This window comes from Tyto alba, unplaced genomic scaffold, assembly GCF_018691265.1.
Source record: "Tyto alba isolate M040663 unplaced genomic scaffold, T.alba_DEE_v4.0 Super-Scaffold_40, whole genome shotgun sequence".
Classification (NCBI taxonomy): Eukaryota; Metazoa; Chordata; class Aves; order Strigiformes; family Tytonidae; genus Tyto; species Tyto alba.
This window is the reverse complement of record NW_024881316.1, coordinates 48,477,430-48,500,846: the sequence shown is the minus strand read 5'-3', so window position 1 is coordinate 48,500,846 and position 23,417 is coordinate 48,477,430. Positions and strand designations below refer to the sequence as shown.

At 49.0% G+C, this 23,417-nt stretch overlaps 2 long non-coding RNA genes across 9 annotated transcripts; both read right to left on the bottom strand.

Annotated features, from left to right (window-relative positions):
• Positions 1–33: 33 nt before the first annotated feature.
• On the bottom strand, positions 34–10,735 carry LOC122154529. 4 transcript variants are annotated; one of them, XR_006166513.1, is made up of 6 exons: positions 10,565–10,735; positions 9,487–9,707; positions 5,687–5,799; positions 4,023–4,175; positions 1,312–1,533; positions 34–985 (listed from the first exon to the last, which is right to left on the bottom strand). It is a non-coding gene; the product is annotated as an uncharacterized LOC122154529 (long non-coding RNA). The 4 variants fall into 4 exon arrangements; XR_006166514.1 differs by lacking the exon at positions 4,023–4,175 and having other exon boundaries at positions 9,487–9,722; positions 10,565–10,733; XR_006166511.1 differs by lacking the exon at positions 4,023–4,175 and having other exon boundaries at positions 10,565–10,733.
• Positions 10,736–12,141: 1,406 nt separating this feature from the next.
• Positions 12,142–21,982, bottom strand: LOC122154522. Of its 5 annotated transcripts, XR_006166488.1 has the most exons (7): positions 21,801–21,982; positions 20,724–20,944; positions 17,050–17,162; positions 15,378–15,530; positions 13,899–14,189; positions 12,699–12,920; positions 12,142–12,372 (listed from the first exon to the last, which is right to left on the bottom strand). It is a non-coding gene; the product is annotated as an uncharacterized LOC122154522 (long non-coding RNA). The 5 variants fall into 5 exon arrangements; XR_006166487.1 differs by lacking the exon at positions 13,899–14,189 and having other exon boundaries at positions 21,801–21,979; XR_006166489.1 differs by lacking the exons at positions 13,899–14,189; positions 15,378–15,530 and having other exon boundaries at positions 20,724–20,959; positions 21,801–21,977.
• Positions 21,983–23,417: the final 1,435 nt, after the last annotated feature.

Here is a 23,417-nt window from a genome sequence, read left to right as displayed (position 1 = left end):
TTAATAGAGCTCAACAGTAATAATCGGAGACAGTTGGAACAATATTACAATTTATTCCCATTAGACGGCTCGGCTGCTCAACCGCAGCTACTGATCTCAGAGACCGAGAATGAAACTATAATGCGAAGATGCAAAAAAAGAAATCTCATTTAAATGGTCATTTAAAAGCCCTTGCAGCTGCTATTTTAGATCAAAACAAAGATTCTCTCTGTGTTATTTTGAAAGGCCAGATTTCAGCAAGGACGGGGGAAAAAAAAAAAGAAAACAAAACAGCAAACCAACCAATTCAGAATTGTAATCCTTTGGGCCTTCAACATCGAATGAGATTTTATGGCATAAATAAATAAAGAACACATTTCCAAGTGGTTTTGAGATAAGATCTTAGAAGGTAGCTCTTCTTGCCCAGAAGAATTGCACTCAATATCTATCATTTCATGCCTGCTTGACCTGAGGAATATCTTGTCAAGGCAGAGAGAAAACAAATATTAAATTGGTATTTAAGTAACACTGGGATTAAAGTCCATGTTCTTAAGAGCATCCCAAGTGAGCATGAGAGTTAAGAAGATGTCTTAGAGTTAAAAAAAAAAAAAAGAAAGAAAAAATAACAGCAGGTCAGATCAAACAGGGTGGCAAAAGCTTTAAACAACATTTTTTTGTGCATAGCAGCAGAAAGTAGCAGCTCCTGGGTATGCCACGCTTGCAGCTCAGCCCCACAGCCCCGTGTTGTGGTGGGGTTCTTGTTGGAAGAGGGAGGACCTGCTGTCAGCCCGCACAGTTGGTTCTTGCACTTGTGGACTTGAGGATCCAATTACAGGATGAAACCGGGCTTTGAACTTCTTGTGGTATTTTCCAGCCGGGGCCTCAGCAAACCGCACCAACGTCTTCTGAAACCGAGTACTTTGCAATGGAGGTAAATATAATCCCCGCTTTACAGCTGGGCATGATGAGCCGCAAGTGGAGGGTGATGTTTTTTCTGTTGAGTCACCTGGAATACGATTTAAATAAGTGGGATGAAACCTGCCAGATGTGCATACTGCTGGGGATAGCAGGTGTCACCCAAATCCAGCCCTTCCTCCTGCATCTTCTCCTCTGATATTAGTTATCATTGGTCTCTCTGTTATATGTAAAATTAAATAGTAAATCTTGTGGGGAAAGGATTGCAGACCAGCTTTTCATTTGATAGAAAGAGGGGCCAGCATGTTTTAAGTGCCATATACATGGACAATAACAAGTGAAGCATCCAATTCTTGCAAGCTTTGCTTCAGTTTTCTACTTGGGATGAAGAATTTATTTTAAAATCTGAAAACTCACCCTTTCAACCTTTCTTCCATTCTAATTGCCAAAGAGAAACCAGATTCGCACGTGATCGTTGCTACGTTCTGCAAACTTCTCTGAAGACGGAGACATCCTCGGAGGCCAAAGAACCATCCTCAGCTTCAACGTCGGGTTTTATCGGGGCTCTGGGAAGGCGATGACTTCTCATGGCTCTGCAGTCTTGCCTCTGGACATTTCCTTTATGCGAGCCCCTGCCTCCTGCAATGAATTACAGTAATGCAACTTATCTTGCACCGGGCACAAGCTACCTCAGTGTAATTACCCCACTGTGAATTCCTCGGCAAGCCCTTTCCCTGGCTCAGAGTTTCACAATCTGTGGGAAGCATCTCCCTGGAGGGGCACAGCTTGGAGGGAGGATATTGTTTCCATTCACAGCACTGGAACATGCTAATTATTCTGGAGGAAAGGGGGGGGGGTGGGGTGGGTGGCAGCTTTCACTTGGGAGGGACAGGCTGGGCAAATAGTTTGTGAAACGCCAACTTAACCCCATCTTGTAGGGAATTGTCTGCAGCTCTTTTCCCCCTTCCTAGTTACTGTAATGAGGGCCTGACTTCCCAGATTAGCTCTGGCTATTTAAATGCTAATTTAATTAACAAAACATCGGGGGGGGGGGGGGGGGGGGGGGGGGGGGGGGGGGGGGGGGGGGGGGGGGGGGGGGGGGGGGGGGGAAGCATTACTTGTCCCTCCCATTCATTTATCGAATTTCTGAATGCAACACTATTTTCATCAGGTTGAGGAGCTACAGTCATTGCTACACCCACCTGGTCATAGCAGGGATTAAAGCAGTGATGTGGAGGAGAGAAAAAGAGGGCCTCCGTCTCATTTTTTTATAAGCAACTGAATTTCATTGGTTTTGTTTAGAAGTAACCAAGTCAAAACAGTTTAATGTGTCCCACATAACTGGGATGGCTGGGGTGTGTGTATCACCAGGACCCAAGGGAAGAAGATGGCTTTTGTTTTTTTTTAGGTGAAGGTATGAATGGTTTGGATCTCGGATCTTCTAGATAGAACTGTATCTCAGGGCAAGCCAGAAAACATGACAGTCTTTTGGAAGTCTTCTTCCAGTCCATAACAAGTAACAAATCAATTGTATTTTAATATTTTTTTTCATTTGTTAGACTGCGTATCAAAGAGACGCATCAATTATGAATTTGCAGTAGACCTACTTTCTGCCCATAATCATTCAGGTGTTGGAAAACTAAAACGAGGATCTTACTAGTGTTTAGTTAGTTGTATGCAAACTCTTAAGGGGTCCACTTCTGCAAGAAGCTGAGCACCAACTGGGACAGTCCCAGTCAGAGACTGGGAGGCATTCAGGGCAGCCAGCAGCACTTTAGCATCTTCAGTGATCAGGTTCTCAGCACAAAAATATTTTGCGAAACAGTTTAAAACAAGACCTGTTGCTGTTTTGCATTTTTCATAGATTGTTGTTTTGGCCAGTCCCAGGAGTAAAGTTTTATTCTGGTACGATAAGTTTGCCTTCAGGTTTATCTTGCTTTTCAGTCTGGAGATACAAATATATAAATGTAGTAGAAATTTATAGGTACGTAGAAGCGAAAACGAAGATAGATTTTGTTATAAATTTCTTTCAACTATAATCAAGAAGCAAGCACCAAGGGAAATTGGTATTAAGAACAGGTCAAGAAATCTGGATAAAGAGAAATTCAATTTATCCAAATCAGTTGTCAAAACTCTGCTTGATATCAAAATGTTGTCTGCTTTTTGTTTTTTTGTTTTTTTTTGTTTTTTTTTTTTTTTTAAAAGGAATTGCTGAAATTTCTCAGCCAACACTTTGCGCAAATGTACAGGTTTGGGAGACTCACATTCATTTTAGCAAGGCACTTTCTGTGCTCCATTATTTTAATAGGAACTTCCTATAATCAAAGTTGATTGTTCCCTGGTCATTCGTGACTCTGAATTTCACTGATCCTGGCATGAACTTTTGAAGGTATTTGAGTGTGGCCTCCTAGTCTCAGTGTGAAAAGTATTCACGGCCAAATAAATGAACTCTCGAAGTCTTCTTGCGGCACTAGATTATAACAGATTAAAACCCGAACCACACTTTTTATAGACAGCCCCCTCTTTTTAAAAGTTATTCCAGAGTTCAAAGTCCTGGTCATAAATCTCATGGCATTATAGGACATGTATTACCCAGAGGAAAGCACAAATCAATAGCCAGACCCCGATGTCTCCATAAACCCCATATGTGCCCTGTTTATAGCAGTGAAATTTCTTACACTTTGGCTGGGGTGCTTCTCCCATACAGTGGGATTTCAGTACAAATTCATACTTCTGGCAGCAACGCAAGGCCAGGCAATATTAGCAAATTTTGTGCTGGTAGGATGAGGTTCCTGATGAGTATTTTCATTGACTAAAAATTTCTATTATTCTTATCAGCTGTTCAGTTTGCTGATACAGAGTGTTTCAGAGCAACTGGTTTTACCAGCCGTGTTACATTTTCTTTGAGAGGTTCTTTCCTCAGGTAAAGACTCCACACTGGATTTCCTTTGTTTGAAAGGAAAATAGATTTTCTGTCTTTGGAGAAAATGGAGAATCTCTGAAGAACTTGAAAATACAAAATTAGCGGGAGAGCGTTTCTAGCAGTTGTAAGACAAGTTTGTAGTTCTATAAAAGCAAAAATCCCAACACAATGGCAATTACGGGTACTCTGATGAACGCATATTTACCGAGCTGTGTAATGTTTCCCGCGTTTATCTCCTAGTACTTCTGAGATACATGAATGGTCAGGGCTGAACTGCCTTGACTTCAAAGGTTGGAATATTTTACAGCTTCATCTGCTGAATCATGTTGGTTTTGCTCCACTTCTGCAGAGGCGCCGCCTGCAAAAGCCACATTTTTTTGCTTTTCTGCCCATCCACACCTTGTCTCTTCTTCACCTTCCCTCTTCCCCAGAAGCTGTACAGCTTCAGAGCATGTCCTGGTAATCCAGACACCGACAGACACTGGCCAAGATCCTAATCCAAACCCAGATCTAAATTATCCAGCTGCATTTACACTAATAATAATAATAATAATAAAAAAAAAACCCTAATGTGTTTTGCCTATGTTTAGCAAATAACACCGCAGGCTAAATTGCCAGCTCCAGATACCCCCAGATTTAACGAGTTGGTAATTTGATGTTGAAACTTGGGAAATTTTGATAAATGGGGATGCTGCTGTCAGTGCCGGGAGCTGTAGAATTTATGGATGAAATGGGATTTTATCAGCGACGACCAAAATTCCTTTCTGACTCTATAGGCAAGAGTGACGCCCGGTGGCTACGGAGCAAAATAAAATCAGGTCTAATTGTAATGGTCCCCTTTCCTGTCCTTCCTTATTTATTGATTTTCCCCTGCTGCTTTTAAGGAAAGAGCTGGGGACAAGCAAGGACTTCTACCCGCCCTCGCAGCATGAGCACCCATTGCCTGGTGGCACCCATTCCCCTGGACCAGCTCCTTTGGGGTGAAAGTGGGAGAGCAAAGGGTGCTGGCAACTCTCCCATGGCTCCTAAAATGCTGCAGCCAAGCATGGAGACACAGATGTGGTCCTGGCACCCTGAATTTGGGCAGAGGATTTCCACTGATCTTGCCACAACCCTTATGTGGCCCTTCCCAGGGTTTGTCTACGCTCAGGGCTTGCGCTCGTTAGGACACGAGATGGGATTTCTTTTATCCATATTTCAGCTAAAATGGCAGCAAACTCATTAGCACGGGTTATCAGAGAAAGTAAATACCGGGGCCTCCTTTTTGCTTTGTGCCTACTACGTAGTGCTTATCATACAGTAAAGATTATGTGACAAAAAGAATGAAACAGCATTTTGACTACTACTGTCTACGTAACCCTAAACCCTAATACCTTCAGCTAAGCGGTTATTGATGGGTATTATGAATGGTTAACTACCTGAAGGAAAGTGTTCAAAAAAAAAAAAAAAGGAGTAATCTTTGCCGAAGGGCTAAAAATGTACTTTATTTGGACTTTAATTTGGACTTACTAGAAATGAAAATGGAAATGCCCAGGTAATTACCTCACTCACTGAGCTGTGGCTTTAATAAATGTCAAGTGTTGGAGTGTACTGCTAAAAGCTGGTGTCATGGGCCTCTGCTGGAAACGTGCCCATTGAACAACAAACCAGTTTGGCTCCTAAATCAAAAGTCCCCGTGGTATTTCTGTATGGGTGAGCATTGACATTAGATGTTCCCTAAGGTACCTATCCATATCTCAATGTGTTATAAAGAGGGAACTCAAGCTGAGGTCTGGGTCTGCTTACTGGGAAAATGAAGCCCAGCTCTGATACTTAGACCTTGCTTCTGTCTCTGCTTCCAGACCTCCACTTCACTGGTGTACATGATACCTGGATTTAGGAGCTCACTGGTGCGGTTTCCAATTGAAAACATGGAGCGGGGAAGGATTGTTGAAGGGACAGATTGAGGTACTCTGGTCCTTCACTCATGGATGCCTGCAAAACTAAGAAAACACAAAATATTTTCTCTTAAAATTTGGGAATACCTCTCCCGATTGCGAATAACTGGGATGGGAAGGAGCATCGGGTTTGTGCCGGTAAGTTTTCTGAGTTTTCAGAAAGGCAAAGAACCACGTTATTACGAGTGAAGAGCATGAAGGAGAGCTTGTTGCACAGCACAAGGCCATCGCAACCAGAGAAGCAAGGAGCAGTGTGTAGCTGCCAGAAATACCAAGCCACCTCTTCCAACACCCCTCAGCTCAAAGGCCCATCTCTTTGCAGAGACCTCTTGCCCAGAGCTGCATTGTACAGCATACGGCCTCCCGCTTGCCTTGAGGAGATGTCTCTTAAGAGGCTCTTCCACAGTCAGCTTCACAGCCACACTGTTGCTCCTAATATTCATCACATGCGGGATCAAAAATTACGTCTGCAGAAAGTTGCTCCAGAACAAAAATGTCATTCAATCATAGAGTGGTTTGGGTTGGAAGGGACCTCAGAGATCACCCAGTCCCAACCCCCCTGCCCCGGGCAGGGCCCCCTTCCCCCAGCCCAGGGGGCTCCCAGCCCCGTCCAACCTGGCCTTGAACCCTTCCAGGGAGGGGGCAGCCACAGCTGCTCTGGGCAACTTGTGCCAGCGCCTCACTGCCCTCACAGTAAAGAATTTCTTCCTTACATCTAATCGAAATCTACCCCCTTTCAGTTTAAAACTGTTGCTCCTTGTCCTCTTGCAACAGACCCTATTAAAATGTCTCTCTGCATCTTTCTTATAAGCCCCCTTTAAGTACTGAAAGGCGCAATAAGGTCTCCCCAAGAGCTTTCCCTTCTCCAGGCTGAACCACCCCAAACCTTTCATCATGGGAAAGGTGTTTAATCCCTCTGATTATTTTCTGTGGCCTCCTCTGGCCCTGCTCAAGCAGGTCAGTGTCCTTCTGATGTCAGGGGCCCCAGCTGGCCCCAGCACTGCAGGGGGTCTCCCCAGAGCGCAGCAGAGGGGGAGAATCCCCTCCCTGGCCCTGCTGCCCCCCCTGCTCTGGCTGCAGCCCAGAACACGGGTGGCTTTCTGGGCTGCGAGCAGACATTGCCGGGTCATGTCCAGCTTTTCATCCACCAGTACTCCAAGTCCTTCTCTGTGGGCTGCTCTCAATCCACTCATCCCCCAGCCTGTATTGTTACTGGGATTGCCCTGACCCATGTGCAGGACCTTGCATTTGGCCTTGTTGATCTCCAAGAGGTTCACATGGGCCCACTTCTTAAGCTTGTCCAGGTCCCTCTGGAAGGCATGCCTTCCCTCAGGTGAGGCAACTGCACCACTCAGTTTGGTGTCATTCACTAATTTGATGAGGGTGCACTCAATCCCACTGTCTATGTCATTGGTGAAGACTGAAATAGTACTGGTCCCAGTACAAACCCTTTAGGGACACCACTCTCTTACTGGTTTCCCCCTGACATTGAGCCATTGACCATAACTCTTAACTCAACTCTTTTGTTAACCCTTTCCCTCTGCATGAAGAGCAGTCAAAGCTACTGGGGGCGGGACAGAACACGGGGAGCCCCAACATTCCTTGCCAGGCACACTCAACAGAATCCACAGGACAGAAGTGACCATGGCACTGCCAGCTCTGCAGCACACACTGTGCGCCCTGGGGCTCCTCCGATGGCCCAGCTACTGCAGCCATTCCTCTTCCCCAAAACCTTCTACACCAGAGGTGAGGACTAACCCTGACCCCGACAGCCCCGGGACTCGCTCTGGGGAAATTCAGAGCCCTTTCTCCGTTGCGCCTCTCCCTTCTCCTTCTCAGTCCCCTCATGCGCCCTCCTGTCCCGGCTTGGGATGTGATCACCATGAGTGCTCATGTCTCTCTGTCAGGATCAACCTGCCCAGTAAATATAATTTATAGATAATTCCCCAATCTCTTGGAGCCATCTCTCCATTTCACCACCACATGGACAATCGTCCCTGCACAAGCTCCCCACTCACCCGCACAGAGCAGGGGGATGTCTGTGCTCAGGGCTGGCTCAGGGGGTGCCCCAGGAGATTCCTCCAGGTCCTCACCCCTGCACATCTCCCTCTCACCTCTGCAGGTCTGCAGATGGCTCCAACAGCAGCTGCTTCAACCCCCATCCTCACTCGGAGTGGACGAGCACCAACCTGCCTCCAGCTGCCACCTTTGTCACCGCCACAGCGTTGCTTCCCGGCCAGGCGCTGCCCTGTGGGGACCCCCGGGCTGCGGCTCCCCCCGGCCTGGGCAGAGCAATGGGCCCCCCAGAGCCAAGCTGAGCTGTCCTGCCCCACAACTGTCAGGGCAGAGCAGCGGCCTCAGCCCGTCCAGTGCTGCCACCGTCCCTCCGCCGCCACCACGTCGAGGGACAGTACACGCACCATGGCCTGTCCAGCAGAGCCAACCGCTGGCGGCACCCCCAGGCAGTGGCAGCCACCCAGGCAACAATATCCCCATGGTTAAGGACATCCTCCCAGGTGTTGACATCTCCCTGGCGAGTGATGTCCCCATGGATGAGGACATCCTCCCAGGTGTTTGACATCTCCCTGGCGAGTGATGTCCCCATGTGAGGACATCCTCCCAGGATGTGACATCTCCCTGGCGAGTGATGTCCCCATGGATGAGGACATCCTCCCAGGTGTTGACATCTCCCTGGCGAGTGATGTCCCCATGGATGAGGACATCCTCCCAGGATGTGACATCTCCCTGGCGAGTGATGTCCCCATGGATGAGGACATCCTCCCAGGATGTGACATCTCCCTGGCGAGTGATGTCCCCATGGATGAGGGCACCCCCCTGGGTGGTAACATCTCCCCCAGCCACTCTGCTGCCCTCCACGTCCAAGCCATCAGGGACCCCGGGTGATTTCCAGCCGGTGACGTTGTGCTGCCTGAGGTGGTGCTGCTGGAAGAGGCTATGAGGCACTTGGATTGCTCCCTGGGGGCAAGGGGGGGATCAGCCGGGACGATTCCAGCAGCGTCCCCGTGCCCTGGACAACCGGGTGCACTAGTGGCTCCATCCCCCAGCGCAGGATCAGCTCGCTGTGGCTGCCCGAGAGATGCTCCCCAATGACTCGTGTCCCCAAGGCCTCCAAAGCCACCCTGAGCAGGGAGCACTTAACTCCCATCAGGATGAGGGCTGAGGATCCACGGCAGGACGTGGGACAGACCTGCCACCCCTCCAGGGCAGTGTGTCCCGCACGACACCAGCCGGGAGAAGCGAGGGGAGAGTGAGGGGAGAGCGAGCGGAGAAGCGCGCGGAGAAGCGAGGGGAGAAGCGAGCGGAGAAGCGAGGGGAGAAGCGAGCGGAGAAGCGAGGGGAGAAGAAGCGGGAGAAGCGAGGGAGAAGCGAGCGGAGAAGCGAGGGGAGAAGCGAGCGGAGAAGAAGCGAGGGGAGAAGCGAGCGGAGAAGCGAGGGGAGAAGCGGAGCGGAGAAGCGAGGGGAGAAGCGAGCGGAGAAGCGAGCGGAGAAGCGAGCGGAGAAGCGAGCGGAGAAGCGGCAAAATGGCTCCCGGCCAGAAAATGGCGGCAAGCGCAAGGCCCCTGCAGCCAGTGCTGGGGCGGGGGGTGGGACTGGGCCTGTTGCGGGGAACGGGTGGGTTTGGGGAGGGGGGAGGGTGTGTTGACGATGTAGTAGCTTTGGTAGTGCGTGTTTTGTTCTCAGTTTTTCCATTAAAAGCCATTTATCCAGAACCTGTCCGTGCCTCACTGACGTCCTCCAGGCAGGTGACATCCGTAGCTCTTCCCTCGTCCTCTAATGCCGTCACTCCATCATGGAAGGCCGCTGGATTAGTCGGGCACGATTTGCCCTCGGCGAAGCCACGCTGGCTGTCTCTAAAGCGGCTGCTGAGCTGTTGTCATTCCATTTTCTAGCTCTGCAGTCACCAGTTGTGAGGCATTCATGACTCTCGGCCGCTATGAATTTACAAACTGGCAAAAATGAGCTCTCTAAAGTAGAAACATCCTTCCCAGTAAACTGCCCTGGCATTTTATCGGAATCTGTTTTAGTTTTCCTGCTCTGTGCTGAAATCCTGTAAATTCTTCACCATTGCTTCTGCCACTGTTAGTGCTACTGGTCCCCAGAAATGTTCCAGCTCCCTCTTGCCTGAAATCGCTTTTGAATTCACTCCCTGCTGTAACATCGCAAACCGATTTGCCGCACACTCTATCTCCTACAACATTTCTTAAGTAAGCACCTTACAACTGGCCTTTTTTGACATGCCAAGCTAATAGCTACTGTTTCATTTTGCATTTCTCATAGTACCAGGGAATGTGAAATACTATTTTTAATATATTGCTGCCTATCCTCACTTTCTGCATTAGTTTCACAGATTTTCAGTATACTTCTTTCACTATTTCTTTTCGTCACCAGATTTTCTGCAGAATAGCCCTCTGCCAAAGTTTGTTGCCTTACAGTGATTTTTGTCTTTGCCCTTTGCTACATAGAAGCCAGCACAAATAAGGGAAAAACTGACTATACAAGAGAGTGTGAAAATACCTTACGTCTAAATGACAAAACTAAGATCTTCATAAAGATTAATTAATAAATAAATATACCTATACACACTTCCCCCCCACCCCCCCCCGACACATACACCTATAAACACGCCCCCGCGACGGGTCACGCGCACCTCGACACCCACACCTGCCCCTACAGACACCCATGAGGACCGGCACCCCCCGGCCTCCCGCCCCGCTCTGCCCCTCGGGCCCGCTCCCCTCACACCAGCGCCGGGGAGCGGGGGAGTGTCACTGAGGGAGGAAAGTCTCACCTCGCCGGTTCGTGGGGCGGACGCGCACCGCCACCTTCACTTTGGAGTCCCCCATCGCGCTGCTCCAACCTCCTCCCCGGCTCCTTCGTCCCTCCTCGGCTTCCGTTTACGGAGGGACAACCGGCGGGGCGGGGAGGAGGGCGGAGCGGGGCGGGAGGGGGTGTCAAACCGGGGGGAGGGGGGGGCGGAGGAAGGGAGGCACCGTGTGTGACCGACGTCCGGCTGGACTACAGATCCCAGCGTGCAGCGCCGCCCACCCCGCCGCTCCGGGGAGGCGGGCAGCGAGGCGCGATGCCCGCTGGGAGTTGTAGTCCTTTCCGCGCCCGTCTCCTGGCGGGACAGCATTGCATGCTGGGATATGTGGTCCGCTAGCATAGACGAGTTTCGTGAGGGGGCGAGCCCCAAATGGCGTTTGTGGGTTGTGTCGCGCTGACAGAGAAGGGGGGTCTCAGGCTCACCCCAGGTCCTGCCACACATCACCAGAGTGGCTGTGGGCCAGCCCTGTCCCACCTCAGTCTGTGCTGCCTGTGCCTCGGGCCCTTTTTGAGGGAATACTGCCATACTTCGCAGCATCGCCGCTGCGACCCAAAACCTCACCTCGCCGCAAGATGTTCTCTGGGAGTCACAAAGCAAGGCGGCATTGCTCTGCTGGTCCGTGGGGTTTCTGTCCGTTAGAAATCACGTCACGCCGAGGATCACGAACCGTAACCCAACGTAAAGACCGTGGGGTTAGATGATGGCTGGGTCTGGCTTCGCAGAGCAACCTCTGATACGCCGCCGTCAACACACTTTGCAGTTTGCTTAATGAAGGCGGTTCATTAATAGAGCTCAACAGTAATAATCGGAGACAGTTGGAACAATATTACAATTTATTCCCATTAGACGGCTCGGCTGCTCAACCGCAGCTACTGATCTCAGAGACCGAGAATGAAACTATAATGCGAAGATGCAAAAAAAGAAATCTCATTTAAATGGTCATTTAAAAGCCCTTGCAGCTGCTATTTTAGATCAAAACAAAGATTCTCTCTGTGTTATTTTGAAAGGCCAGATTTCAGCAAGGACGGGGGGAAAAAAAAAAAGAAAACAAAACAGCAAACCAACCAAATTCAGAATTGTAATCCTTTGGGCCTTCAACATCGAATGAGATTTTATGGCATAAATAAATAAAGAACACATTTCCAAGTGGTTTTGAGATAAGATCTTAGAAGGTAGCTCTTCTTGCCCAGAAGAATTGCACTCAATATCTATCATTTCATGCCTGCTTGACCTGAGGAATATCTTGTCAAGGCAGAGAGAAAACAAATATTAAATTGGTATTTAAGTAACACTGGGATTAAAGTCCATGTTCTTAAGAGCATCCCAAGTGAGCATGAGAGTTAAGAAGATGTCTTAGAGTTAAAAAAAAAAAAAAAAGAAAGAAAAAATAACAGCAGGTCAGATCAAACAGGGTGGCAAAAGCTTTAAACAACATTTTTTTGTGCATAGCAGCAGGAAAGTAGCAGCTCCTGGGTATGCCACGCTTGCAGCTCAGCCCCACAGCCCGTGTTGTGGTGGGGTTCTTGTTGGAAGAGGGGGAGGACCTGCTGTCAGCCCGCACAGTTGGTTCTTGCACTTGTGGACTTGAGGATCCAATTACAGGATGAAACCGGGCTTTGAACTTCTTGTGGTATTTCCAGCCGGGGCCTCAGCAAACCGCACCAACGTCTTCTGAAACCGAGTACTTTGCAATGGAGGTAAATATAATCCCCGCTTTACAGCTGGGCATGATGAGCCGCAAGTGGAGGGTGATGTTTTTTCTGTTGAGTCACCTGGAATACGATTTAAATAAGTGGGATGAAACCTGCCAGATGTGCATACTGCTGGGATAGCAGGTGTCACCCAAATCCAGCCCTTCCTCCTGCATCTTCTCCTCTGATATTAGTTATCATTGGTCTCTCTGTTATATGTAAAATTAAATAGTAAATCTTGTGGGGAAAGGATTGCAGACCAGCTTTTCATTTGATAGAAAGAGGGGCCAGCATGTTTTAAGTGCCATATACATGGACAATAACAAGTGAAAGCATCCAATTCTTGCAAGCTTTGCTTCAGTTTTCTACTTGGGATGAAGAATTTATTTTAAAATCTGAAAACTCACCCTTTCAACCTTTCTTCCATTCTAATTGCCAAAGAGAAACCAGATTCGCACGTGATCGTTGCTACGTTCTGCAAACTTCTCTGAAGACGGAGACATCCTCGGAGGCCAAAGAACCATCCTCAGCTTCAACGTCGGGTTTTATCGGGGCTCTGGGAAGGCGATGACTTCTCATGGCTCTGCAGTCTTGCCTCTGGACATTTCCTTTATGCGAGCCCCTGCCTCCTGCAATGAATTACAGTAATGCAACTTATCTTGCACCGGGCACAAGCTACCTCAGTGTAATTACCCCACTGTGAATTCCTCGGCAAGCCCTTTCCCTGGCTCAGAGTTTCACAATCTGTGGGAAGCATCTCCCTGGAGGGGCACAGCTTGGAGGGAGGATATTGTTTCCATTCACAGCACTGGAACATGCTAATTATTCTGGGAGGAAAGGGGGGTGGGGTGGGGGGGTGGCAGCTTTCACTTGGGAGGGACAGGCTGGGCAAATAGTTTGTGAAACGCCAACTTAACCCCATCTTGTAGGGCATTGTCTGCAGCTCTTTTCCCCCTTCCTAGTTACTGTAATGAGGGCCTGACTTCCCAGATTAGCTCTGGCTATTTAAATGCTAATTTAATTAACAAAACATCGGGGGGGGGGGGGGGGGGGGGGGGAAGCATTACTTGTCCCTCCCATTCATTTATCGAATTTCTGAATGCAACACTATTTTCATCAGGTTGAGGAGCTACAGTCATTGCTACACCCACCTGGTCATAGCAGGGATTAAAGCAGTGATGTGGAGGAGAGAAAAAGAGGGCCTCCGTCTCATTTTTTATAAGCAACTGAATTTCATTGGTTTTGTTTAGAAGTAACCAAGTCAAAACAGTTTAATGTGTCCCACATAACTGGGATGGCTGGGGTGTGTGTATCACCAGGACCCAAGGGAAGAAGATGGCTTTTGTTTTTTTAGGTGAAGGTATGAATGGTTTGGATCTCGGATCTTCTAGATAGAACTGTATCTCAGGGCAAGCCAGAAAACATGACAGTCTTTTGGAAGTCTTCTTCCAGTCCATAACAAGTAACAAATCAATTGTATTTTAAATATTTTTTTTCATTTGTTAGACTGCGTATCAAAAGAGACGCATCAATTATGAATTTGCAGTAGACCTACTTTCTGCCCATAAATCATTCAGGTGTTGGAAAACTAAAACAGAGGATCTTACTAGTGTTTAGTTAGTTGTATGCAAACTCTTAAGGGGTCCACTTCTGCAAGAAGCTGAGCACCAACTGGGACAGTCCCAGTCAGAGACTGGGAGGCATTCAGGGCAGCCAGCAGCACTTTAGCATCTTCAGTGATCAGGTTCTCAGCACAAAAATATTTTGCGAAACAGTTTAAAAACAAGACCTGTTGCTGTTTTGCATTTTTCATAGATTGTTGTTTTGGCCAGTCCCAGGAGTAAAGAGTTTTATTCTGGTACGATAAGTTTGCCTTCAGGTTTATCTTGCTTTTCAGTCTGGAGATACAAATATATAAATGTAGTAGAAATTTATAGGTACGTAGAAGCGAAAACAGAAGATAGATTTGTTATAAATTTCTTTCAACTATAATCAAGAAAGCAAGCACCAAGGGAAATTGGTATTAAGAACAGGTCAAGAAATCTGGATAAAAGAGAAATTCAATTTATCCAAATCAGTTGTCAAAACTCTGCTTGATATCAAAATGTTGTCTGCTTTTTGTTTTTTTTTTTTTTTTTTTTTTTTTTTTTTTTAAAAGGAATTGCTGAAATTTCTCAGCCAACACTTTGCGCAAATGTACAGGTTTGGGAGACTCACATTCATTTTAGCAAGGCACTTTCTGTGCTCCATTATTTTAATAGGAACTTCCTATAATCAAAGGATTGATTGTTCCCTGGGTCATTCGTGACTCTGAATTTCACTGATCCTGGCATGAACTTTTGAAGGTATTTGAGTGTGGCCTCCTAGTCTCAGTGTGAAAAGTATTCACGGCCAAATAAATGAACTCTCGAAGTCTTCTTGCGGCACTAGATTATAACAGATTAAAACCCGAACCACACTTTTTATAGACAGCCCCTCTTTTTAAAAGTTATTCCAGAGTTCAAAGTCCTGGTCATAAATCTCATGGCATTATAGGACATGTATTACCCAGAGGAAAGCACAAATCAATAGCCAGACCCCGATGTCTCCATAAACCCCATATGTGCCCTGTTTATAGCAGTGAAATTTCTTACACTTTGGCTGGGGTGCTTCTCCCATACAGTGGGATTTCAGTACAAATTCATACTTCTGGCAGCAACGCAAGGCCAGGCAATATTAGCAAATTTTGTGCTGGTAGGATGAGGTTCCTGATGAGTATTTTCTCATTGACTAAAAATTTCTATTATTCTTATCAGCTGTTCAGTTTGCTGATACAGAGTGTTTCAGAGCAACTGGTTTTACCAGCCGTGTTACATTTTCTTTGAGAGGTTCTTTCCTCAGGTAAAGACTCCACACTGGATTTCCTTTGTTTGAAAGGAAAATAGATTTTCTGTCTTTGGAGAAAATGGAGAATCTCTGAAGAACTTGAAAAATACAAAATTAGCGGGAGAGCGTTTCTAGCAGTTGTAAGACAAGTTTGTAGTTCTATAAAAGCAAAAATCCCAACACAATGGCAATTACGGGTACTCTGATGAACGCATATTTACCGAGCTGTGTAATGTTTCCCGCGTTTATCTCCTAGTACTTCTGAGATACATGAATGGTCAGGGCTGAACTGCCTTGACTTCAAAGGTTGGAATATTTTACAGCTTCATCTGCTGAATCATGTTGGTTTTGCTCCACTTCTGCAGAGGCGCCGCCTGCAAAAGCCACATTTTTTTGCTTTTCTGCCCATCCACACCTTGTCTCTTCTTCACCTTCCCTCTTCCCCAGAAGCTGTACAGCTTCAGAGCATGTCCTGGTAATCCAGACACCGACAGACACTGGCCAAGATCCTAATCCAAACCCAGATCTAAATTATCCAGCTGCATTTACACTAATAATAATAATAATAATAATAATAAAAAAACCCTAATGTGTTTTGCCTATGTTTAGCAAATAACACCGCAGGCTAAATTGCCAGCTCCAGATACCCCCAGATTTAACGAGTTGGTAATTTGATGTTGAAACTTGGGAAATTTTGATAAATGGGGATGCTGCTGTCAGTGCCGGGAGCTGTAGAATTTATGGATGAAATGGGATTTTATCAGCGACGACCAAAAATTCCTTTCTGACTCTATAGGCAAGAGTGACGCCCGGTGGCTACGGAGCAAAATAAAATCAGGTCTAATTGTAATGGTCCCCTTTCCTGTCCTTCCTTATTTATTGATTTTCCCCTGCTGCTTTTAAGGAAAGAGCTGGGGACAAGCAAGGACTTCTACCCGCCCTCGCAGCATGAGCACCCATTGCCTGGTGGCACCCATTCCCCTGGACCAGCTCCTTTGGGGTGAAAGTGGGAGAGCAAAGGGGTGCTGGCAACTCTCCCATGGCTCCTAAAATGCTGCAGCCAAGCATGGAGACACAGATGTGGTCCTGGCACCCTGAATTTGGGCAGAGGATTTCCACTGATCTTGCCACAACCCTTATGTGGCCCTTCCCAGGGTTTGTCTACGCTCAGGGCTTGCGCTCGTTAGGACACGAGATGGGATTTCTTTTATCCATATTTCAGCTAAAATGGCAGCAAACTCATTAGCACGGGTTATCAGAGAGAAGTAAATACCGGGGGCCTCCTTTTTGCTTTGTGCCTACTACGTAGTGCTTATCATACAGTAAAGATTATGTGACAAAAAGAATGAAACAGCATTTTGACTACTACTGTCTACGTAACCCTAAACCCTAATACCTTCAGCTAAGCGGTTATTGATGGGTATTATGAATGGTTAACTACCTGAAGGAAAGTGTTCAAAAAAAAAAAAAAGGAGTAATCTTTGCCGAAGGGCTAAAAATGTACTTTATTTGGACTTTAATTTGGACTTACTAGAAATGAAAATGGAAATGCCCAGGTAATTACCTCACTCACTGAGCTGTGGCTTTAATAAATGTCAAGTGTTGGGAGTGTACTGCTAAAAGCTGGTGTCATGGGCCTCTGCTGGAAACGTGCCCATTGAACAAACAAACCAGTTTGGCTCCTAAATCAAAAGTCCCCGTGGTATTTCTGTATGGGTGAGCATTGACATTAGATGTTCCCTAAGGTACCTATCCATATCTCAATGTGTTATAAAGAGGGAACTCAAGCTGAGGTCTGGGTCTGCTTACTGGGAAAATGAAGCCCAGCTCTGATACTTAGACCTTGCTTCTGTCTCTGCTTCCAGACCTCCACTTCACTGGTGTACATGATACCTGGATTTAGGAGCTCACTGGTGCGGTTTCCAATTGAAAACATGGAGCGGGGAAGGATTGTTGAAGGGACAGATTGAGGTACTCTGGTCCTTCACTCATGGATGCCTGCAAAACTAAGAAAACACAAAAATATTTTCTCTTAAAATTTGGGAATACCTCTCCCGATTGCGAATAACTGGGATGGGAAGGAGCATCGGGTTTGTGCCGGTAAGTTTTCTGAGTTTTCAGAAAGGCAAAGAACCACGTTATTACGAGTGAAGAGCATGAAGGAGAGCTTGTTGCACAGCACAAGGCCATCGCAACCAGAGAAGCAAGGAGCAGTGTGTAGCTGCCAGAAATACCAAGCCACCTCTTCCAACACCCCTCAGCTCAAAGGCCCATCTCTTTGCAGAGACATCCTCTTGCCCAGAGCTGCATTGTACAGCATACGGCCTCCCGCTTGCCTTGAGGAGATGTCTCTTAAGAGGCTCTTCCACAGTCAGCTTCACAGCCACACTGTTGCTCCTAATATTCATCACATGCGGGATCAAAAAATTACGTCTGCAGAAAGTTGCTCCAGAACAAAAATGTCATTCAATCATAGAGTGGTTTGGGTTGGAAGGGACCTCAGAGATCACCCAGTCCCAACCCCCCTGCCCCGGGCAGGGCCCCCTTCCCCCAGCCCAGGGGGCTCCCAGCCCCGTCCAACCTGGCCTTGAACCCTTCCAGGGAGGGGGCAGCCACAGCTGCTCTGGGCAACTTGTGCCAGCGCCTCACTGCCCTCACAGTAAAGAATTTCTTCCTTACATCTAATCGAAATCTACCCCCTTTCAGTTTAAAACTGTTGCTCCTTGTCCTCTTGCAACAGACCCTATTAAAATGTCTCTCTGCATCTTTCTTATAAGCCCCCTTTAAGTACTGAAAGGCGGCAATAAGGTCTCCCCAAGAGCTTTCCCTTCTCCAGGCTGAACCACCCCAAACCTTTCATCATGGGAAAGGTGTTTAATCCCTCTGATTATTTCTGTGGCCTCCTCTGGCCCTGCTCAAGCAGGTCAGTGTCCTTCTGATGTCAGGGGCCCCAGGCTGGCCCCAGCACTGCAGGGGGGTCTCCCCAGAGCGCAGCAGAGGGGGAGAATCCCCTCCCTGGCCCTGCTGCCCCCCCTGCTCTGGCTGCAGCCCAGAACACGGGTGGCTTTCTGGGCTGCGAGCAGACATTGCCGGGTCATGTCCAGCTTTTCATCCACCAGTACTCCCAAGTCCTTCTCTGTGGGGCTGCTCTCAATCCACTCATCCCCCAGCCTGTATTGTTACTGGGGATTGCCCTGACCCATGTGCAGGACCTTGCATTTGGCCTTGTTGATCTCCAAGAGGTTCACATGGGCCCACTTCTTAAGCTTGTCCAGGTCCCTCTGGAAGGCATGCCTTCCCTCAGGTGAGGCAACTGCACCACTCAGTTTGGTGTCATTCACTAATTTGATGAGGGTGCACTCAATCCCACTGTCTATGTCATTGGTGAAGACATGAAATAGTACTGGTCCCAGTACAAACCCTTTAGGGACACCACTCCTTACTGGTTTCCCCCTGGACATTGAGCCATTGACCATAACTCTTAACTCAACTCTTTTGTTAACCCTTTCCCTCTGCATGAAGAGCAGTCAAAGCTACTGGGGGCGGGACAGAACACGGGGAGCCCCAACATTCCTTGCCAGGCAACACTCAAACAGAATCCACAGGACAGAAGTGACCATGGCACTGCCAGCTCTGCAGCACACACTGTGCGGCCCTGGGGCTCCTCCGATGGCCCAGCTACTGCAGCCATTCCTCTTCCCCAAAACCTTCTACACCAGAGGTGAGGACTAACCCTGACCCCGACAGCCCCGGGACTCGCTCTGGGGAAATTCAGAGCCCTTTCTCCGTTGCGCCTCTCCCTTCTCCTTCTCAGTCCCCTCATGCGCCCTCCTGTCCCGGCTTGGGATGTGATCACCAGTGAGTGCTCATGTCTCTCTGTCAGGATCAACCTGCCCAGTAAATATAATTTATAGATAATTCCCCAATCTCTTGGAGCCATCTCTCCCATTTCACCACCACATGGACAATCGTCCCTGCCACAAGCTCCCCACTCACCCGGCACAGAGCAGGGGGATGTCTGTGCTCAGGGCTGGCTCAGGGGGTGCCCCAGGAGATTCCTCCAGGTCCTCACCCCTGCACATCTCCCTCTCACCTCTGCAGGTCTGCAGATGGCTCCAAGCAGCAGCTGCTTCAACCCCCATGTCTCCCACTCGGAGTGGACGAGCACCAACCTGCCTCCAGCTGCCACCTTTGTCACCGGCCACAGCGTTGCTTCCCGGCCAGGCGCTGCCCTGTGGGGACCCCCGGGCTGCGGCTCCCCCCGGCCTGGGCAGAGCAATGGGCCCCCCAGAGCCAAGCTGAGCTGTCCTGCCCCACAACTGTCAGGGCAGAGCAGCGGCCTCAGCCCGTCCAGTGCTGCCACCGTCCCTCCGCAGCCACCACCACGTCGAGGGACAGTACACGCACCATGGCCTGTCCAGCAGAGCCAACCGCTGGCGGCACCCCCAGGCAGTGGCAGCCACCCAGGCAACAATATCCCCATGGTTAAGGACATCCTCCCAGGTGTTGACATCTCCCTGGCGAGTGATGTCCCCATGGATGAGGACATCCTCCCAGGTGTTGACATCTCCCTGGCGAGTGATGTCCCCATGGATGAGGACATCCTCCCAGGATGTGACATCTCCCTGGCGAGTGATGTCCCCATGGATGAGGACATCCTCCCAGGTGTTGACATCTCCCTGGCGAGTGATGTCCCCATGGATGAGGACATCCTCCCAGGATGTGACATCTCCCTGGCGAGTGATGTCCCCATGGATGAGGACATCCTCCCAGGATGTGACATCTCCCTGGCGAGTGATGTCCCCATGGATGAGGGCACCCCCCTGGGTGGTAACATCTCCCCCAGCCACTCTGCTGCCCTCCACGTCCAAGCCATCAGGGACCCCGGGGTGATTCCAGCCGGTGACGTTGTGCTGCCTGAGGTGGTGCTGCTGGAAGAGGCTATGAGGCACTTGGATTGCTCCCTGGGGGCAAGGGGGGGATCAGCCGGGACGATTCCAGCAGCGTCCCCGTGCCCGTGGACACCGGTGGCACTAGTGGCTCCATCCCCCAGCGCAGGATCAGCTCGCTGTGGCTGCCCGAGAAGATGCTCCCCAATGACTCGTGTCCCCAAGGCCTCCAAAGCCACCCTGAGCAGGGAGCACTTAACTCCCATCAGGATGAGGGCTGAGGATCCACGGCAGGACGTGGGGACAGACCTGCCACCCCCTCAGGGCAGTGTGTCCCGGCACGACACCAGCCGGGAGAAGCGAGAGGGAGAAGCGAGAGGAGAAGCGAGGGGAGAAGCGAGCGGAGAAGCGAGCGGAGAAGCGAGCGGAGAAGCGAGCGGAGAAGCGAGCGGAGAAGCGAGCGGAGAAGCGAGCGGAGAAGCGGCAAAATGGCTCCCGGCCAGAAAATGGCGGCAAGCGCAAGGCCCCTGCAGCCAGTGCTGGGGCGGGGGGTGGGACTGGGCCTGTTGCGGGGAACGGGTGGGTTTGGGGAGGGGGGAGGGTGTGTTGACGATGTAGTAGCTTTGGTAGTGCGTGTTTTGTTCTCAGTTTTTCCATTAAAAGCCATTTATCCAGAACCTGTCCGTGCCTCACTGACGTCCTCCAGGCAGGTGACATCCGTAGCTCTTCCCTCGTCCTCTAATGCCGTCACTCCATCATGGAAGGCCGCTGGATTAGTCGGGCACGATTTGCCCTCGGCGAAGCCACGCTGGCTGTCTCTAAAGCGGCTGCTGAGCTGTTGTCATTCCATTTTCTAGCTCTGCAGTCACCAGTTGTGAGGCATTCATGACTCTCGGCCGCTATGAATTTACAAACTGGCAAAAATGAGCTCTCTAAAGTAGAAACATCCTTCCCAGTAAACTGCCCTGGCATTTTATCGGAATCTGTTTTAGTTTTCCTGCTCTGTGCTGAAATCCTGTAAATTCTTCACCATTGCTTCTGCCACTGTTAGTGCTACTGGTCCCCAGAAATGTTCCAGCTCCCTCTTGCCTGAAATCGCTTTTGAATTCACTCCCTGCTGTAACATCGCAAACCGATTTGCCGCACACTCTATCTCCTACAACATTTCTTAAGTAAGCACCTTACAACTGGCCTTTTTTGACATGCCAAGCTAATAGCTACTGTTTCATTTTGCATTTCTCATAGTACCAGGGAATGTGAAATACTATTTTTAATATATTGCTGCCTATCCTCACTTTCTGCATTAGTTTCACAGATTTTCAGTATACTTCTTTCACTATTTCTTTTCGTCACCAGATTTTCTGCAGAATAGCCCTCTGCCAAAGTTTGTTGCCTTACAGTGATTTTTGTCTTTGCCCTTTGCTACATAGAAGCCAGCACAAATAAGGGAAAAACTGACTATACAAGAGAGTGTGAAAATACCTTACGTCTAAATGACAAAACTAAGATCTTCATAAAGATTAATTAATAAATAAATATACCTATACACACTTCCCCCCCACCCCCCCCCGACACATACACCTATAAACACCCCCCGCGACGGGTCACGCGCACCTCGACACCCACACCTGCCCCTACAGACACCCATGAGGACCGGCACCCCCCGGCCTCCCGCCCCGCTCTGCCCCTCGGGCCCGCTCCCCTCACACCAGCGCCGGGGAGCGGGGGAGTGTCACTGAGGGAGGAAAGTCTCACCTCGCCGGTTCGTGGGGCGGACGCGCACCGCCACCTTCACTTTGGAGTCCCCCATCGCGCTGCTCCAACCTCCTCCCCGGCTCCTTCGTCCCTCCTCGGCTTCCGTTTACGGAGGGACAACCGGCGGGGCGGGGAGGAGGGCGGAGCGGGGCGGGAGGGGGTGTCAAACCGGGGGGAGGGGGGGGGCGGAGGAAGGGAGGCACCGTGTGTGACCGACGTCCGGCTGGACTACAGATCCCAGCGTGCAGCGCCGCCCACCCCGCCGCTCCGGGGAGGCGGGCAGCGAGGCGCGATGCCCGCTGGGAGTTGTAGTCCTTTCCGCGCCCGTCTCCTGGCGGGACAGCATTGCATGCTGGGATATGTGGTCCGCTAGCATAGACGAGTTTCGTGAGGGGGCGAGCCCCAAATGGCGTTTGTGGGTTGTGTCGCGCTGACAGAGAAGGGGGGTCTCAGGCTCACCCCAGGTCCTGCCACACATCACCAGAGTGGCTGTGGGCCAGCCCTGTCCCACCTCAGTCTGTGCTGCCTGTGCCTCGGGCCCTTTTTGAGGGAATACTGCATATCGCAGCATCGCCGCTGCGACCCAAAACCTCACCTCGCCGCAAGATGTTCTCTGGGAGTCACAAAGCAAGGCGGCATTGCTCTGCTGGTCCGTGGGGTTTCTGTCCGTTAGAAATCACGTCACGCCGAGGATCACGAACCGTAACCCAACGTAAAGACCGTGGGGTTAGATGATGGCTGGGTCTGGCTTCGCAGAGCAACCTCTGATACGCCGCCGTCAACACACTTTGCAGTTTGCTTAATGAAGGCGGTTCATTAATAGAGCTCAACAGTAATAATCGGAGACAGTTGGAACAATATTACAATTTATTCCCATTAGACGGCTCGGCTGCTCAACCGCAGCTACTGATCTCAGAGACCGAGAATGAAACTATAATGCGAAGATGCAAAAAAGAAATCTCATTTAAATGGTCATTTAAAAGCCCTTGCAGCTGCTATTTTAGATCAAAACAAAGATTCTCTCTGTGTTATTTTGAAAGGCCAGATTTCAGCAAGGACGGGGGGAAAAAAAAAAAGAAAACAAAACAGCAAACCAACAAATTCAGAATTGTAATCCTTTGGGCCTTCAACATCGAATGAGATTTTATGGCATAAATAAATAAAGAACACATTTCCAAGTGGTTTGAGATAAGATCTGTAAGAAACTATGAACTAAGGGTATTGTTTATTGAAATTTATGTTAAGCTCAATGTAAAGGTTAGGCGGCAAAAGACAAAAAAACTGCTTATGCAAATAGCTGCCAGACACCGCTTGTGTGAGACAAGATAACCTGTGAGACAAGATGACTGCGTGAGATAAGATAACCGCAATTGCTTACACAAACCAGATACTTGTGCAAGCAGAAGGGGTACTGATCAAAGACAACCACGAATGTAAAAATGTATAAAAAGGAACTGTTTGAACTGATCAGTACGGCAGTTGGCGGAGCGCAGACTCCCCTGCCGTCCAGCGCTGTCTTTGCTCATATTCTACTTGCTATAATTAATAAAATTATAATTGGATTATGATCCATTGTGGTCTCAATTTATAACAATTTCATGGTGCCGTGACTCGGAT